Source organism: Anas platyrhynchos, chromosome 21 (genome assembly GCF_047663525.1).
Source record: "Anas platyrhynchos isolate ZD024472 breed Pekin duck chromosome 21, IASCAAS_PekinDuck_T2T, whole genome shotgun sequence".
Classification (NCBI taxonomy): Eukaryota; Metazoa; Chordata; class Aves; order Anseriformes; family Anatidae; genus Anas; species Anas platyrhynchos.
Window position 1 is genome coordinate 15,351,121 of NC_092607.1, and position 18,567 is coordinate 15,369,687.

The following is an 18,567-nucleotide window of genomic DNA, read 5'->3' on the forward strand; positions in this document are numbered from 1 at the left end:
ACCAAACGCCCCTTGCCATTTCTCTCTGTCTCTTTGGCTGCGTCTCTGACCTCGCCTAGCCTCATTTTTCACCCTCTCAGCAACCTCTCAGCCCTCACTGGGTGCATTTTTCATCTGCTTTGGCATGAAAACATGGCTCCAATTAGTTGGGAAGGTGGTATGGAGAGGGAGAGGTGGCCGTTTCAGCCAGAGCAGGGAGCAAAGCACCTCTTGCTCTCTTTGGGCAGCCCACCTGCCCCAGAGATGGGGTGGCTTTCATCTTTGACTGCTCTGGAGTCAGGGAGAAGGAGGAAAGAAAGTTTTTTTCTACTTTTCTGGACTCATAAATACAAAACCAGGGCACAACCTATGCTTTGCACCGCATGAATTTTAGGCATAGCCGTAGCTGGTCTGACCCAGCTGTTTTCTCCTTGCTTGGTGGAAGCCCCCTGGTCCCATGGTACAAGGGGTGCACGGGGGAGTACGTGGCCAGGGGCCACTTGCAATCTCCTGCTTGCTCCTGAGATTTCACAGGAACGAGCTGAGCAAAGCCATGTGTTACGAGGAGCCACTGGAACGATTTTAAGCAAGCAAAGATATGCAGAAGCAGAAGTCCTGGCAAGACTTTATTCAGTTCCCTATGGATAGGAAGAAAATTATGAGCGCGTACATCCCATCTGACTGTACCCGGGCCAATCTCTAGAGTTTAGCCATTGTCCAGTGTTTCCAAACCTTCAGCCCCACATCTGGTCAGCTGGGAACTTCCCACAGCCAAACTCGGGGTCCTCCTTTCAGGGGGCGTAGGGCAATCTGCATACAATTGGCTCTGCGGGTTGAAGCCGAGGTCACCATTGAAAGCATTTTTTTTTTTTTTCCAAGAGCTGTTTGATCAAACACAATTTACTGACCGGGACAGTTATTGACAGGGCTGACAAAAGTGATGCTACAATGATTTACAGTCCAGGTGTGTTGTCAGAGCAAGATATTTACCTGAGATCCCAACAACTGTTAAAATTTAATCCCAAGAGACCTTCTCTGGCTTTAATGCAATGTCTTGAGGGGTCACAGCTCCTGGACCATTTGGAGTCTCCATGCAAATAACCCATAGTTTAGGAACATTCAGGAGAAATAATAGCAGATACAGCATTTTAAAATGTTTTTTAATGGATATAAAATCAGAGAGGTGAACAGATATAGGATGCCCTTTCCCTTATCCCAAACGAAAATTCTCCACAATAAACCTCTTTGAATATATACACATTAGTCAGGATTATCTCTGAACGTCTAGCAGGCTAAGAATATGGATCCTGGAGACGTCAGCAGGAGGATTCATTAGAGAAGATGGCAAGTGCTTGGAAATGGGAAATGTATTCTCTTATAAACACAGCCTGCACTGGGGCTGACCTTAGGACTGAGCAGAATTGGCTGGAGGGAGAGGGAAAGCAGAGAAGGAAAACAATGTTCATACGCGACCGTCTCCGCTTCTTGTAACAAAACCCGCTATCGAGGTTTCTGTAACTTCTCTTCACTCTCAGATAGAGACAACTCTCACCCTGAAAACTGAGACCACTGAAAAGGCAACGACAAATCATCCCAAACATCCCCTTTTCCAGTGAGTCAGAATTCACAGTTTTGGGGTACACAATGTGACTCCAGGAGGATTTTCCTCTCTGCTCATGTGCCGAAGCCTCCAGGTGACCAAAGCATTATTCATTTCTTCTCCCATAAAACCAAATATTCATTACTGAGCCTTAAATCTTACCAGCTACTTAAACTTTGCATTATCAGAGTTCATGTATATGGATGATTTCTTGTATGTGAAGGGAAAAGATGCTGGGAAACTTTAAAGATCCTCCGGGTGTGTATGGGCACACAGGCATGTGGATGTTTCCCCTTTATTATCACCTCTCTCCGCTCTCTCATTTGCTTACTGGGCAAAATGAAAGTAGCAAGCTCCGGGTATGAAAGGAACTCAGCAAGCCAGCATTGACTCCTACCTCATATCTATTAGCTGTAAATTACTTTAACATGAGTGACATCACACTTGACTCTTGGTAAAACAGTGTTAAGTTAGTGGGTAATAAAACAGCTTGACACTAATGATGGGTTCTGCGTGATAAATTACTGTCAGTGATCAGATAAGGGTTCTTGAGACTAACCTTGAACTAAATCTGTTTTGTTGCTACATCTTGTGTGCAGTGTTCCACTTCTTACCGCGGGGATTAAGGGCTCACAGCCCAATCCTGCTCCGTGCTCGGAGGCAAAAGGGCTGCTCGTGGGCAGGGGCACTTCCAGGAGCAGCTCCCAGGCAGGAGCTGCTCCCACGAGCGCAGCACACAGGGCTTGGCCCCAGCCTCGAGCACGGCTGGATGTTTGGGCAGGCTCAGGGCGAGCAATTACACTGCAGGAAGAGTTTCCAGCAGGGCCTGAAGTGTCTGAGCCTCTGCTATTTTTCATTTAGAAAACCAACAACAACAAAACCCACAAAGGCATTGCACAACTGAGGGGTGGATCCTGAAAGCTTCATTTCTCTGTGAGTTTGGTATGATGGATTTCATTACTGGATAAATATTTTTTGGCCTGTGCTAGACCTGTGCATTAGTCTGTCCTACAAACCATGGACATCTTTGGCACTGGTAAGAAGAGAAGATGCTCAGCAGCCTGCATCAGGCCCTCATTCAAAGAACTTGTTTTACTTGCAAAACACTGAGAGAAAGCTTTATACCCAAGAGCTGGGAGCTGGCCAAAGTCAATGTACTGCATGGGTTTTTGAATATTTTTTGCATGTATTTTCTTTGGAATCTAACCAGGGTGCTGCTTAGAAAAGGCTTCACAAATTGTTTTACATTGTTATTATTATTTGAGGCTCCATTTTCATTTATCATTCAGGTAACATTCTTGGGAGATATTGTTTCCACTACTTCTTGTATAAACCATTGTCTTAAAACATTTACCTTAGTTCAGTTTTGTGCCCAATCACTATTGTCCTGGACTGTTTGTCATGGCTGACCTAATCCTGGTTACTTGTGCATTATAATGGCTTCAACGAAGAGGGGTTTTCACTGGGTTGGTCCGGGTACCTCATTTGTATGTGATTATGGCAGACCTTGTATTAAGATGCAATGATTTTAATGAAAACTGTAATGAATTAGTCTGGAAAGGGCCCTTGGGTGGATGGTTTCAGTGCAATAGAAAGAGGGAAATGCAGGGGTAGGAGCTGGGTGTGCCTGGGATGTGCCCAAGGAGTAGGGATTGCTGACCCATAGGCATGGTGTTGGACACGGGGTTAGCATACTCCCACTCTGTTCTTTGCTGAATACCCCATTTACACTGAAATATTTATCCGAGCCCAAGCCTGGTGGAAGGTTAAGGTGCTGCTTACAGTGTGTAGCTCTCTGCACGGAGCAATCTTGAGGCTGGAGATGAGGGCTGAGCCCCAGCTGTGCCCGCGCACCCACACTCGGGGCAGGCAGCACAGGAGCCAGGCTGCTGGAAAAGCCACAGGCGTTTCTGCAAAATGTCTCTGATGAAATTAAATGCCTTTTTTTTTTTTTTTTTTTTTTTAATGCAGTTTTCCCATTAAATCCCATTTTATCAGGTCTTTCTCATCTGTTCAATTCCATTTTGAAAGGAGAGGGTTTATTCCTACTCAATTCAAGGCAAAAATAATTTTTCTTGGCTTTTTTGTTTGTTTATTTGTTTTCTTTCCTATTCCATCTTTTGATTCCTCCTGGGAAGAAAAAAAATAAAAAAGTAAGGGAAGAGAAGCAGGAAAACACTTCTGTTTGGAAAGAAAGGGAGTAGTCTGTGTGGGAGATGTCAAATGGAGCTGAAAGTCACTGGACTTTCTCCAGAAACCCGTATCCACTTGAGCTGTGGATACGATCAGTTTATCAAAACACCTCTGATGCATGGCTGGGAGACAGAGCAGCGTTGTGCCTCCATCAGAAGGAGTGCCCCTTCGCATCCCTGCTTACTCCTCGCCCCAAAACTCACCCGTGCCCAAATCCTGTTGTCCCTTCCTCTCCTCTCCACTGCCATCTGCATGCTGGCCACATCCTATACCGGGGCGAGAAGCCTGGAGCTCTCCCAGCCTGGGATGAATTTGCTCCCATTGGCATCAAGGATTCACATGCAGCCCTTCCAGTACCATCACCGGTCCCAGTGCACAGCTCTCACTGGGAGGCTGGGGGCTCACCAGAGACGTGGAGACCACAGGGAGCTGGTCTGTAAGGCAGATTTCCCTGCTGCTGGGAGGGGAAGCGGCACGACGGCAACATTTGGGCAAGATCTGCATGCAGAGCCGGAGCTGAGGAATTTCTTCTCTCTTCCACCCTTTGATTTGCTCGGTGTGACTGGGGGCACGGGTTTTACATCCCTGCCTCTGACAAACCAGCCCGTGAATGTGTCACACATGTGCTCACAGACATGTCTAGGCTTAAATGCTTTTGTCTTCATGTGTCCCTTTTTTCTTTTCTTTCTCTCATTCCATCACCAGACGTAACAGAGCCCAACCGAGCAGAGACACCGGGACTGCCATGATGTAGGAAAGAAACAATCCCTGGCTGACGCGGCGGGCTCCAAACAGCTTATCCAACAGATGCATGAACAGGAAATGCAATATCATGTCCAATTTCTCATACCTTATTCATGACTGTTGCAATCACCGAACACATGTAGCCCAGCGATACGCATTGCATAACCCTTTTGTGAGAGCCTGCTCTCCCCTCTTGCTCCAAAACTGTCCCTTTTGCTAGGGGGAGAAGAGGTGCAGATCTGGCAGAGCTGAAAAGTACCCGTGGACTTATGTAAAACAGCCCAGGCACCAAGAATGGAAATGTGCCCACATTTGCTTTGCTAATTAACCTTAGCTTTGGCTCAGAGGGACTCGTTTAGGAGGGGTGAATGAGAGGAGATGGACTGGAGCCCAAACCCCGCTCGCTTGCTCTGCAGAGCTGCCTCTGGGGCCCATTGGGATTTTTCTCTTATCCTTTCCGAGCCGGATCTCATCACTCCTTTCACCAGCAGCACCCTGAGTCCATCAAGCAGTAGAAACGCTCTGCGTCACCACTTCCCGAGGCACCAGTGGGACATCCTGGCCCCATCCATCCCATCTCCCCACTGCTGGGATCTGCAACTAAGGTACCTGGACCCTACACGAGGCTCTCCTCTGCTCCCCAGCAGGAGCACTTCAAAGAGCAATGAAAAAAAAAAAAAAAGTTTTATTTCTTTAGGGACGATAACACGGTCTGGGCGCTGGTGGGGTGGAGCAGGATGAGGCGGCTCCATAAGGAAGGAGCTGGGGCCAGTTTCCACATTGGGATCACGGGGTCAAGCTCCCTTTGGGCTTGGCCCTATGTCCCACTGACCTCTCTAACACCCAGTTTCAATGAAAGCCTTTTTATGAATCTAATCTCTCTCTCTCTCTTTTTTTTTTTTTTTTTTTTTTTTTTTCCCCTTGTATTATAATGTGCCACAGAAAAAGGCAATGAGTGTCAGAGTGAATGAAGCTCCTCTGGCAGGGAGGGCAGCAGAGCGAGTATTGCACCCCTAATCCCAGCCCTGTGCGAGGTTAAAATAATATTTCTATTGAGAGCTGCAGGAAAGGTGAGTTCAAAGTTTTAGAAAAAAACCTACATGGGTGTGTTTGTGTGGAAACACCTAGTTCTGCACGGCAGCACCGCAAGGAAAACTCAGCCAGGCTCAGCCCTGTCCTCCACTTTCAGAAACTGCTTCGTGCAGTCAAACCCAAGTGGTGAGGTTTCCAAATAGCATTCATCGCACTTAAAAAGGTGCCCACGGATTTAATAATAATCATCACAAAGTTTCTACATTCTTGCCCAAATTCCAGGGCTTTCCTCTAAGCTAGCTGGCCATACTGTAAAAGTTCATAATAAATATCTGTCTTTGGTATAATAAAAGCAATGTTTATATTCTTGACAGAATGCATTTGTGAACTTACAGTCATTAGAGATGTAAACTGAAGGCAAGAAGATAACCTCTCTCCCAAATGTTCTATTTATTTCTGTAAAGTAATTTGTATGATTTATCTTATAGACTAAGGTTTATGGTTCACTTTGAACTCCAGGTTCTTAACTCAGCAATTGCCTGTTTGGGCTGAAGCATATAAGTGATGGCATGACCCAAAGTGCTAGATGAAAGGAAAAAGACAAAAACAAGGCAGGCTTCTGGGATTTTAACCATCATTTCTATATTCCATTGACATCTCTGGGTTAAATATTTTCCTTTAGAGGCCAATATGATCATTCCATCTGTATGCCATATCTCTCAGTGACAAGGAAAAGCGCAGAACACGGGCATCTTCAATGAGGCATGCCAGCGTGCATCCAGTGGGGAATTCGAGGAGGTCAAACGCTGGTTTTAGTCATAACTCCCAGTTTACACATTCTCATAAGCAAGACAGCATCTATTGCGTGATTCATAAAAGAAGCATTTGATGTGAATCCACGTATCCTTGCTGTGCTGTGCTGGAAAGCCTCTGCATTTTTTAAACAGGCTTGTAAGCCCCGTTTGCAGAAGATAATATTTAATACTAAATAGACCCAGCCTTCCTGACTTTGCAAAAAAGAAAACCAAAAAAAAAAAAAAAAAAAAAAAAAGGAGAGATGTGACCTGCCCCATTCATCCAACACCAAACAGCAAAAGCTGTTAATGTAGTGGGGAAGCTCCTGTAACACTCTGATTTCGGGCAGATGGACTTGGGATGGATGGGGATCGAAAGCGCCAGCGGCACTGCGGCATCTGCAGAGCTCGTCTCAGGGCGCTGCCTCCATTTGCTGCCAGATATTTCGGTTCGGTTTTATATTTTTGTCACCTTTTCATAAGAAATGTCCCATCGTGGACATTTCTCCCTTGTGGGAGGGGGAGTGAATGTGATTTGCTGGGATATTTAAAGTTGGTATAACTCTGCTCTTCTGGAGGGACCTTTAACACTGATCTGCTTTTTTTATTTTTTATTTTTTATTTTGGGCCACTTTGAAAAATTCAACTCAACTTCTGAGAAGCCAGAGGCAATCTGCTCTGGTAACTTCTGTGAGAGGAGAAAAGGGGGAAAAACAGCTTCCTTAGGACGAATTTCTACCTTTTCTAAAACCAGACTGAATAAGAATATGAGAACAGAGTAGGAGCCACTTGGTTGTATTTTCCTCAGTTTTAGCAGATTCCTAATGCAAGGGGTGGTTAAACAGGACTCGATTTTCTGCTGGTGCCATCAGAAGGCACGAACCAATTCCTCCGACTTTTACTCTTGCAGAAAATGCAAGAGATTCAAGAGTGTGCCATGACAATTTTCTTTAAATAAGTGAGAGAAACTGAGGTAGGAACAAAACTACCCCTCAGTTTCTCTCACCTATTTAAAGAATATTTTTAACATTTTCCATTGAGAAACTGCTGAGCAGCTCAATAATAGAAAATACATTAAATCAAAAATAAAATTAAATGCTCTGAATGCACCAGGATAAAACTAGGAAGGGCAAATTATTTATTTTCTTGCATCCCTACTGAATAGCTTTAGAACAGGAAAGTATCTCTGTTTTCAAGGTGCCAAAGAACAAGCACAGATGACTTTAGGAAGATTATTTTCCTTCGGGGAAAAAAATAAAACTTGAATTTTCAGTAGTTGAGGGCAGCTACAACAAGGGGCACAGAGAGGACTTTGGGAGATATCAGTAAATTTAGGAGCTATTGATGCAACGTACATATAGCCACCAAAGGCCCCATGGCAGTGGCACCCTCATGATTTCTCCCCATTTCTCCCTTTCTCCCAATTTCTCCCCATCTCTTGTGCTGCTCGTTCAGCACCAGTCGCTGGTTTAGCTGGTGGCACCTCTCTGCTCCCTACCTGGAGCCTAAAACGAGCACCTCTGCTGCCTGGCACGGCTGAATGCTATTTCAGAGGGTGAGGAAGAGTTTTGTGCTAAGTGCTAGCTATATTTTGGTGCATTTAGTTATCAATATGTGGAATTCTGTCCAGTCCTGGACGTGAAAAATCCGTATCTTATCTGGCCTCTGCCAGGTCAACATTACTCACAATTCAGACACCATTTACCCTGCAGGGCTGAGACCCATGTGATGCCTGGCTCTGACCAGTACTATTATTCACTTACTCTTGAGAACACTATAATTAATCAGAAAAACATGTTAACACCCTGTCTTCTCTCCCCTGCCTCCATCAAAAATCCCCACCAGCCACCCAGCTTCTGAAAACCACCGGATTAAGCCCTTACTGAAGTTAATGGGAAAAAGCTCAGCAGGAATTCATCATGCTTGGGGTCAGCCTTCTGCTTTCACTTCTCTCCTAAGGTAGGTGGAAAAGCCTGGAAAATGGGAGCAGGGCAAAGACCTTCCAGGTGACTGGTGCTTGCGGTGCTGGATCCAGCCACCCCTCTCCACGTGGAGGTGAAAGAGAAACTTCCTTGAGTTGGTTTCAGTGGAGATGGAATTTGATACCGAAGCTGCTGTCATGTCAATAAATTATTACACAGTATTATAGAAATTAAGGAAGGAGGATGGAAATATTTTCATGAAGTCCCTTTCTTCGTAAGAGTAAAAATTCCCTTTTTTATTGCTGCACATAACCCACAGATGCCAAGTAATATACCATGCCAAACCGTACAGCACACTCAAGGCTTTTCAGGCTATCCTAGCATCCGAGATGCCACCCAGCAATTAACACAGATCACAAAAAAAAAGCCACCTGGCTCCAGAAAACCCATTCTTCCTCCAGGGATCAGTTCCCCCCCCAAGTTTCTCCAGGACTAGAGGAAAGCCACCCCGATGAGGTGGCGGAGGTGCCCCCTCCCAAGGGACGCAAGCTCCTGCCCCAACTTCCCCTTGCTGCCTGCATTTAAAACATGGAAAATCAGAGGCAATAGCTGGCTCCTCCGGAGCCTGTGCCGGAGCGGGCAGGAGCAGCGCTCACAATGGGCCATCTGTTTCCCTCTGTTTTTATTCCCAGATTGGATCAGTCGGGGCAAAGCCAAACGCAGACAGGGGGAGCGGCGGCACTTGGGGCCGGCTCCCCGGGGCACGGTGCTGCAGGGCTGGGGAGTGTGTGTCCATCCTGCTAGACAGGGGCATGAAGCTCCCTGTTCTGCTCCAAAGATTACTTGGAGCTTGTCTCCAACATATTTTTTACACCAGAAAGCCAGATGAGTGAGAAATCCCCCCAAAGCTGAGCGCTGGCTGTTGTTTTGAGGCAGCTCTTTCATGCTGCTGCTGAGTTGTCTGTATTTCCCCACTTGTGGTGGAGTTTGCAGCTCAGGTGGCACTATGTGATGGGTTTTTTTCTCCTGAAGTTGGGCCCATTTCCCCGAAATATCTTGGAGCTGTGCTTGGGCAGGGCAATGTGGGGTTGTGGTGTGCGTAGTGCCCAGCATGGGAGGATTTGTATTGGTGTCAGGGAGACTACCGGGGGCCTCACTGTTAGGCACAGAAATAAACACTTTGTTATTTTTAAGCCTTAAAAATATAAAGAGGACTGCAAAGTGCATGAGAATAAGCGCCTGCAGGATCCAGAGCCTTATTTGCAACCAGGGAGCAGAAGCACCCTGGGCATTAGCAAAATTTCACCCTGCCCTTGGTGAGGCATGGAAATGTGCCTGATTCGGGCAGGACAAGCACCATTTCTGACCGGGGCAGGCACTTGCCATTGCACATCACGCGTTGGCTTTATATTAAAGCTGTAACAGCACCAGAGGCGGGCACCGAGGGGGATGAATCTGCCTTGAACTCCTGCTCTCCCACCCGTGCAGCTGGAGCCGCCGATAAGCAGGGAGCCGATGGCTGCGGGGAGGCGACGAAGGCTGTTTTCTCTCTTTGGGGCTGACCCGTCGCTGACCCAGCTTTTGACAGGTGATGGTGCCACCACACGCCGCTGGCACCAGGGGACGGCAGCCCCCAAGCACACCGGGACCGACCCTGCCCCTGCCCTGGCCGCTGGTTGTCACCACCATGCTCGGCCCAGCTCTGTCTGGGTAGAAATCTGGCTGCAAAAAGTGAAGAAAATAGTGTGGTTTCTGAAAAAAATCCATTTCACCAAGTCCTGTGAGGCAATTGCACAATAACTACTCCAGGAGTAGTGGAAAGGAAAAAAAATTTTAAAAAAGAAAAAAAAAAGAAAAGAAAAAGAAAACCAACACTTGTTGCACGACGTGGGCTAATACCATGAGAATTGGCATCGCTATCATTAAAAGCAAAGATTGCACATGAGAAATGTTTCTTTTTATAAGGCCATACAGGGATTTTGCACTAAAAATAACCCGTGCTCCTCTGAGCTGCTCTGTGGGAGAACCTCGGGTCCCTAGCTGTAAATGTGTTAGGCACCCTCTAAGCAAATAACATCAATATCTCCTTTGTGCTATTTTTCTGCTACATAAATACAACAGGGAAAAGAAGCCTCTGCAGAAGAGGGTAAAGAAGCATGAAGAGATTATAAAGCTGGCAGAAGCTGGTAGGAGAGACGCATGAATACAGAACGCTTTCTCATTAAGATCATTTCTCTGACAGACAGAGACTATTCAAATATGTATTTTTAATGTGAACATATTAAATATTTCAATTTTTAATTGAAAATATATAAAAAGTGACAGTGCAATGAAAAGGTCCATATAAATGAAGGTGCTGCTGGCAGAAACACATTTTGCACAACTTAATGTATATAATAGAAATGCTAACGCTTGTTAATAGCACAGCAAGATTTGCAGGAATACTGTTTTGGGGCCATGAGGTTATTCATTTTGGAGCTTTTTAATGTCAAACTCCTTCAGAAAAATGACACTCTTTTGCTCCAGCTCCTTTACCATACAGGTATTTTTTCAAAAACTAATCTCATTGATATTTTCAGAAATGTTTTTTTTTTTTTCCTTTAAGTGCTTCAAACAAACTTTTACAAATAACACCTCATTGCAGCTTTTATTGCTCTGATAAATCACTGAAACAACACTTGAAAATATTAGAATCGGTTGACTCAAGGAGTTTAACATTTGGAATTGAGATAAGAACTGAAAAGTCTCTGAAGGCAGCAACGATTCTGAATACAAGAGAAGAAAAAAAAATAAAATAAAGGAAATCTGAAAAGGGAATTTACTGCTAATGGAAACACCACTTGAAATATTTACCTTGTCGCTCTACTGTATTTTCACTACTCGATTAGTTCTGTGCCCATACACATAGCAGCCTCACTTAACTCATGAACTTTTCCAGTGCTTATCTCCTTCAGCGACCCCATGTCCTTGGAGTAGATGGCCAAGGACTTGTTGTGGGGCATGTGGGATGGTTCTGTGGGTCCAGGACTTGCTGCCACCCTACTGGGGACCCTCGGTGGTGGCATTGGGGTGTAGTGGCCCCAGGAGAAGCCTGTATAGAGGCCGTTTCTGCCAAGCACTGGGCAGATGGAGGCTGTCCCCCATATGGGACTCTATAAGAAATGCATCTCCTGCCTTGGACCACTCCCTAAAACAAATCACTGGAGGCACCCATTGATATCTTACAGCCCAAGGGTGGTGGGCACCCATCAGACCTTCTACCCAGCTATGGCCCCAGGGAAACCCAGCTTGACACCATTTCCTTGCAGCTGGGAAGCCTGAACCCATCCTTTCCTCCTCTCTGCTTTTTATAAATTAGATCCCAACATGTCAGTGTGTTTTAAAAACTTTCCAAACACTTTATTTATCCTTAGGATCATGCAGGAATAATCAATCCCCCGAGCATCTGGTTCCGTTTGATTTCTTTTCTTTCCTCCTCCCCTAGTCTGGAAACCTGCTGGGGAGCCAGCGGGAGACACGTACGATACCGAGCTTCATTTGTACGGCTTATTTGGTAAAAAACATCTTCCAAATGCATCCTGCTGTGAGAGGCAACCGCCGAGGAGAGAGAGAAAAGGGGGGAGGCGGGATGAGGAGGAGATGGTGGGCTGGGAGAAGGGCGAGAGGTGGAGGAGAAGCTCAGGACAGTGAAGGTACCTGCCCCGAGGGTCCGTCGGGGTGTTTGTGTGTGGGCAGGGGAGCAGAGGAAAGGTAAGCATGGAGGGCAAGGCAGGGACATGCAGGGAGAGGGGGAAGAGGAAGTCTCTGGGTGGTAAGGGGTTTTCCATTGCAGCCCTGGTGCACAAGCTGGGGGTGAAACCTTAATTATAGCACTGGAGTTTCACTGAAAGGTGCTAGGTTTGCTTCTGCCCACAGCACATGTGACTGCTGTTGCTGGGTGAACCCATTCAACTTTTCTGCAAATGTTGTAAAGACACACTTGTACTGAAATTAGAGTATTTGTTAAAATTTAGCTGCTTTTGCCTCAAAAGTGGACTGGGATAAATGAGAAAAAGGTGATCATGAGCATGAAAGAAGCATTCATACCATGGGTTATTCCAAAGGACGAATTCTTCTTTAAATTCACCCCAGAGTTTATGCTGGAAGGACGTTAGAGAAATAATCCTTGTTGGGACTGCTGGCTGTGGACTTTCCATCTTGGGGAGATGGAAATAGCTTTGAAAATCTGGGTTTAGGTGAGCCCTTGGGTGTCTGGCCCGAGGCAGGTCGGGCTGTGCCTGTCCTGGGACGGTCCCTGTTGGGCAGGCTGCATGCACCCAACGCTTCTGAAGGTTAAAAAGCAAAAGTCCCCATCCACGCCCGCTGGCTTAGGGGCTTTCACCTCGTTTTCTTGGAACGATGACCTCTGCGGAATGGCTCCCATCCACGGCGCAGCAGTAAAATAAATAAATGTGTAAATCGGCAGGGCACGCTTCAGACTTTGGAACCACGGAGCTGGGGAGCCCGGGCTGGTGTTTTCACAAGCTCACAATTAAGCTCTAGCCCTTTGTCAACTTTTCCTGTATTGCCAGGGACGTGGCAGAAGCAAACAGTCAGCAATTACAGGCACCCCGGAGGCTGCGGCCGCCCGGGGCCGTGCATGGCACCGCCAGTTACGGGGCCGGTGACTCACGGCCCCGCCGCCCATAAACCCGGGCACTCGCTCGCACGAACGATGAACGGCGGCCGGGGCCACCGCCAAGGCTCCTCCAAGGGGACGTGGGGGCGATGCCGTGCTCCGGGGCCGCCTTATTGACCGCTGAAATCCCCCACAGATCAAAGCGGGTCTGCGAGCGTCTTCCTAATGCCGCGTGAACTGCGCTGACCTTTCCCTCTGGAACCTCTGTTAACTCCTGCCCATTACTCATTGTAAACAAAAGGGAGATCCAAAGGGTTCCCAATGGCCAAGACGGATGGGAAATGTTAGGAAGCTGGTGAAGGATGCTCGGGCAGATGACATGATTTAGGGAAAGGCTGGAATTCAGACCCTTGCAGGCTGGCAGCCCCAGTCTGCACCGCAACGCCTTTAACTTCGGCCACGTCTCTCATAGGGACGGTTCAGAAAAAAAATAGTGACCCAAAATTCTGCAGTGGCTCGGATACAAACTTTATAACTTGGTCGTGGGTCAGATTGGGAAGCTAAGGCACCCTGGTGAGCACACACCAGTGCTGTGTGTGGTTTGAGGCCGTGTTAGACAACATCATCTGATCAAGCCAGAGGGACCTTGAACTCCAGTGCAGCTCTGCTTGGGGCTCTGAACTCTGCAGCTTAGCTCAGCTCCCAGCACAAGCACTGTGCTGCCATATGGATCATAGGCATCATGGTTTATCCTCTCTTTTCATACCTTATCCCCTGTGGGAAGCCCTCTGGTACACCTCACATTCTCTCTCCATGGACAGACCATGTACACAGGCCTGAAACTATGCTAAACTCCAACATTTTGGTTGTAAAAATGCTTTTTCTTATAATGTATCAGAAATGCCTGGTTCCCAGAGAAGGCCCTTCAAATGAGAGTGGGGGTCTATAAAGCTACAGCCTGAGAGGACAAGGCCCTTCCCCATCAGTTCAGGGTTGTTGTCGCTAACACCATGTTGCATACACAGTTTCCAGCTCTATTTTCTCTAAATGGCCCTGGAGTAATTTCACACTCTTGTCTGGGGAACGTGCCAGCATAGGAAGAAGCCTGGGGTGGTTTGGATGGCATGACACGGTGTGCTGTGCAGTGATGAGAGGAAAGGGAAAGGCTTCTTGAGTGTCTGGGGGTGGATTTTGTCCCTTCTTGTGCCTCTCAACCCCTTCACTTCAAAGCAGGCACACTGGGGCTCAGGGTATCTCCTCCCAGTGCTGATTCAAGCCGGGCTCCTCTTCCCACAGCTTGAAACCCCCACCCAGCCTTTATCTCTCCGAGGCTGGAGACAAAGGCACGGGCTGTGGTGTGGCACCACGGCACAGATTCCTCGCCCGATGGCGCGCGATAATGCGGAGCTGCTCACACCCGCTGCAGGCGATGCTGCCCCATGCCCAGGCACGCTGCCTCCTGCCTGGGCAGGCAAGGATCAGGAATCCTCCCTGCACTGCCCATGGAGCCCAATGCAAATCCACGGCCTTCTGTTTTGCCTTGTTATTTATTTTCTTGGAACGGCAAGAATGGGATGGGGAAGGAGAAGAGAGGAGGAATAACCATCCCACCAGGGTGTATGGTCAGTTCAGTGCTTTAACCAGGTCCTGCAAGCCTGTTCAGTGACATTTAAATGGACAGAATAAAATTGCTGCTACAGTTTCACCCAGTCTGGACTGCTATGGATGAAACACATAGGCACGGAAAGCACGAGGCCAATTTTGCCCTGGGAATCTCGAGTTTTGCAGGGGGCAGGAAAGCCCAGCTCTGCCCAGGAGCAGACGTGTGCCGGGCACGCAGTGACCTCTGCTGTCTCCTCCCCAGCAAACCCCAGCTCTGCGAGCAGCCACCCGCTTTTCTGGGCAATGTGATCCAGGATTACTGCCCAGGAGATGCCGTATTAATCGCGCTGCAAGTGCAGCCGTGCCGGCACTCGCCGCCCACTCGTCCCAGCCATTCTTTAGTGCCATCTTCAGGCAAAGCTTCAATATTGCTGAGATCAAAGCGGCCAGGCCTGCCGATGGCTTGTTGGAGCCCTTACGGGTGGCTGCTTTGGCCAAAGTCTACGAGGACCAAGGTCTACAAGTGCTGCTGTGATGGGAGCAGCCTCTCCTGCTCCAGATTAGCAGGTGCTGGAAGATTTTCTGGGGTTTGGTAGCGCATCATGAGCTGGGAGGTAGGGAAATGTGAGTATTCTGAATAAGGTATTAGCCTGGAAAAGGGTCTTTTTGGGTGCTGTTTAGGCAGAGGGCAGCAGAAAGGGCTTTGTGCTGCCTGCCTCATTCTGCTGGAAGGGATGGAGGATGGGGGGGGTGAGCAGGGCACAGCTCTGCATGGGGCTGACACTTCAAGCCCTGGCACCCTGCACTTTGCTTTGCTTGGGCTGCTCCCAGCACTTTGAAACAGAGGGCATCTGGGGAGAACTCCGCTCTCTCGGGTATCGCCAAGGCTCTGGAGCAGCCACGGGTTATCTGGTTATCTGGAGGCAGCCGTGTGTGCAACCTGGCACGCAGATGCTGGGAGCAGCTCCTCTACTAGGGATGGAAGCAGCAGATGGAGCCCCAGGTCCCGCCTGGACCCGGACCCCCAGCATCTTCCAGGGGGCTCCCCTGGGAAGTCGAGGCTCTGGCATGCTCGTGCCCAAAGCTGCTGCTCCCATGGCCTCCAGCTTTGCCAGCACGGGGATTCGGGATGAGAAAAGCTTCAGCCCTGCCTGCCTCCAGCCCACATCTGGCACAGACATGGATCCGATCCTGCAGACTGTGGCTCATGTTCCTCTTCCGCTCGAGGATTTTTCAAAGACCAGGCTTTCTACAGCTGATTTACAGCGCTTTTTAAAGCAAAGGGGTGATTCCAGAGGAGCCACCAATTATGTTGATGAAGAGCCTGACAGTAAATAGTGTCTTTTCTCCCTCTAAAATAAAAAGACACAGAGAGAATTCAGCATCTTCCCAACATCAAAGCTAATAGCAGAAGTGAAGTGAGACTCTGACCTTTAACAGCCTGCCTGTTAGCGTGGATTATATCATGTCAGCAGCCATCTGCAATATAAACTATACCTGGCTTTGATGAGACCTCTTATAGACCTTTAAATGGGTGGAAATACTGCAAGGCTTTCTGCGGAGAGGAAACCACACAAATACCAAGGCATTAGCCAGGCAGCCATGGGCTGGAGGCGCTTGCCAGAGCCTGCTGGGTCACAGGCACTGCTGGGACACTCGTTGGGGATGCTCAGGGAAATGTGGCCCTATAAAAGCACTGTTTGGCTGTGCTGCATTCGAAGTCAGGGATTTTGGGGATGTGAAGAGGCTTTCCCCAGTGCAGCAACACCTGGGAAGCTGAAGCAAGGTTGGGGCTGTCCCTGCCAGCCCCCAGGCTTCAGACACGTGGGGAGATGTGTGTCAGTGTCACCTACTGGGCCTTTCCCAAAACCAAAATGGTTCGCAGTGGTTCACATCCCTGCTCTTGTTTTGATGTCTTTCTGTGGGAACATTAGTAGCTTTGGTTTGTCAACATGATTGACAAATATATCCATCAGGCAGCCTCCATCCCTACTTTTGCTGGTCTTTCTTTTCTTTTCACCCCAAATTCAGCCCCTCTGGGGGTGGGCAGCCCCCTGCCAGGCAGCACCCACCTTTCTGCACAGCCCTGTCTGGTTTCAGTGGGCACTGGCGCAAGCCTCAGGTTCCTGTGGTGGTTAGCCAAGCGAGCAGCCTTAAAGATTTCCAATTTCCCTGGGTATTGCCTTCATCTGGAGGCCAGGGAACGGCAAAATATAACACTGCCATGCTAAATATAGCAGGAGCTACTTCCAGTAACATATTAGTCTAAGTGTCCAATAATTAAAGCTAAACGCCAGCAGAAAGCCAGTGGGAAGCACATGCAATGCTCCTGGGAATACTGAGTGCCGTCATTAGGATCAGGGCACCACGCACATGCTGGTGGCCCCGAGTGACAATAACCTGGTCCCCTGAGCTGGAGCACAACAGGAGCTGGTCCCACGCAAATGTATATGGGAAGTGTCACGGGCATAGGAAAATGCAAGTGAGATTTAGTTGTTTAAATATTTAGGGGCTCCAGAGAGACCATATGTGGCCAACAGCCAAGCAGCTGGCTGGTGCCAGAAGCAATTTAGGGACCTTTTTGTGCCCTCTCAGCTGTGCTGGCCGTAGCACTGAGGGCTCCATACCCAGCCTTTCCCCCACCCTGGGACTTGTCCACAATCTGGAGACTGATTTGTGACCCTGACAGCACGGGGCTTGGTGCTGGGGCATCCCAGCACTGTTATAGCATGGTGAGAAGTGTGGAAAAGTTCTTCTGCATCAAAGCATCGGGGGAGATAAATGCAGAGCAGGATTAGGGACCACTGACACTGGCAGCAGGAGGTTCCTTTCTACATGTAAGCAGCTCAGTGTGTTGTTGGGCAATGGCCACAGCTCCCCAGAGAGCACCCAGAAATAATAGGACTGGTGGAACCACGGAGCATCGCCGGGATGCTGGTCTAACCTCTTAATACATCAAAACATCTTGCCAATTTCCCAGGAGAGTTATCCCTAGGAAAAGGAAGTTTTCTGAACCACATCAGGGAAAAAGAAAAACAGAGGAGGGAAAGAAGTCATCATTACACTGACACCTGGAGATAACTTTTACAGCTCAGCATTGGGTAGGGTAACTCTGCTCCTAAACAACGCTGATTTATTAGGAAAACTCATCTGTTTACAGTCTGTAAGTTAAGGGTTCAGGGCTCTGTGCACAGCGATGCTTCAGCCATCAAGGAGTATGGTAATCATGCTTTATGGAAATGTCTGAGGCTTCCTCCCCGCAGGGCCCTGGCCATTTCTGTTATGAAATACACAATGCTTTTGCTTCTCGAAGTCCTACACATTGAGCCATAAAGACAAACATGAGTGATCTTGTATCTTCTGGGGCTTTATGGTGTTATAAAATATGTTTTATGTTCCAATCAGCAGTGACAATTTATGAACAGAGAGGCTCGAAAAGATATAACATCAGACTATGTATTTTAATATAGTTTGAGAGAACTGTAATGCCTTGAATGACATTTGCTCTCAGCGCACATGGAAAATGAATAGTAATGCAGTGGAGATTGATGGTTTATTTCATCAGCAAGGGTCTTCTGTGAGAAGTGTTTTATGAGTGTTATAGACAATAACTAGTTGGCTCAAGGAAGACGATTTATTGGCCATGTGGCTACCTTCTCCTAGAGTGCTAACATTTTCTCAGAGCCTTGTTTGTGAAATTTGTTAGCATCAATTCCAAGAGGTTGTGTTTTTTTTTTTTCCTCCCTGTAAATATTAAAATTAGAGCCAGAGGTAGACACCAGCCATTTTTATTAATGTCTCATTTTATTTACACAATGCATCAGTTATAAGAATGTATTATGAAGTAACGCTGAAATGATCTATTTTATATGCAACTCCTCTGGGGAAGGAGAACAAACCTGCTCACAAGTGGAGCAACACTGGTGTCAGACAAGAGTTAGAGCATGCTCTTTGTTGAGTATTGGTCACGTTTAAGCACCCTGTTTTTAAGATTACACAGTATTTATCACCGCTGCCGGATTTCTGTGAGTTCAGCATGTTTTGGTAAATCATCCTCAAAGCTTCTGTTGTAATTCAGCTTTG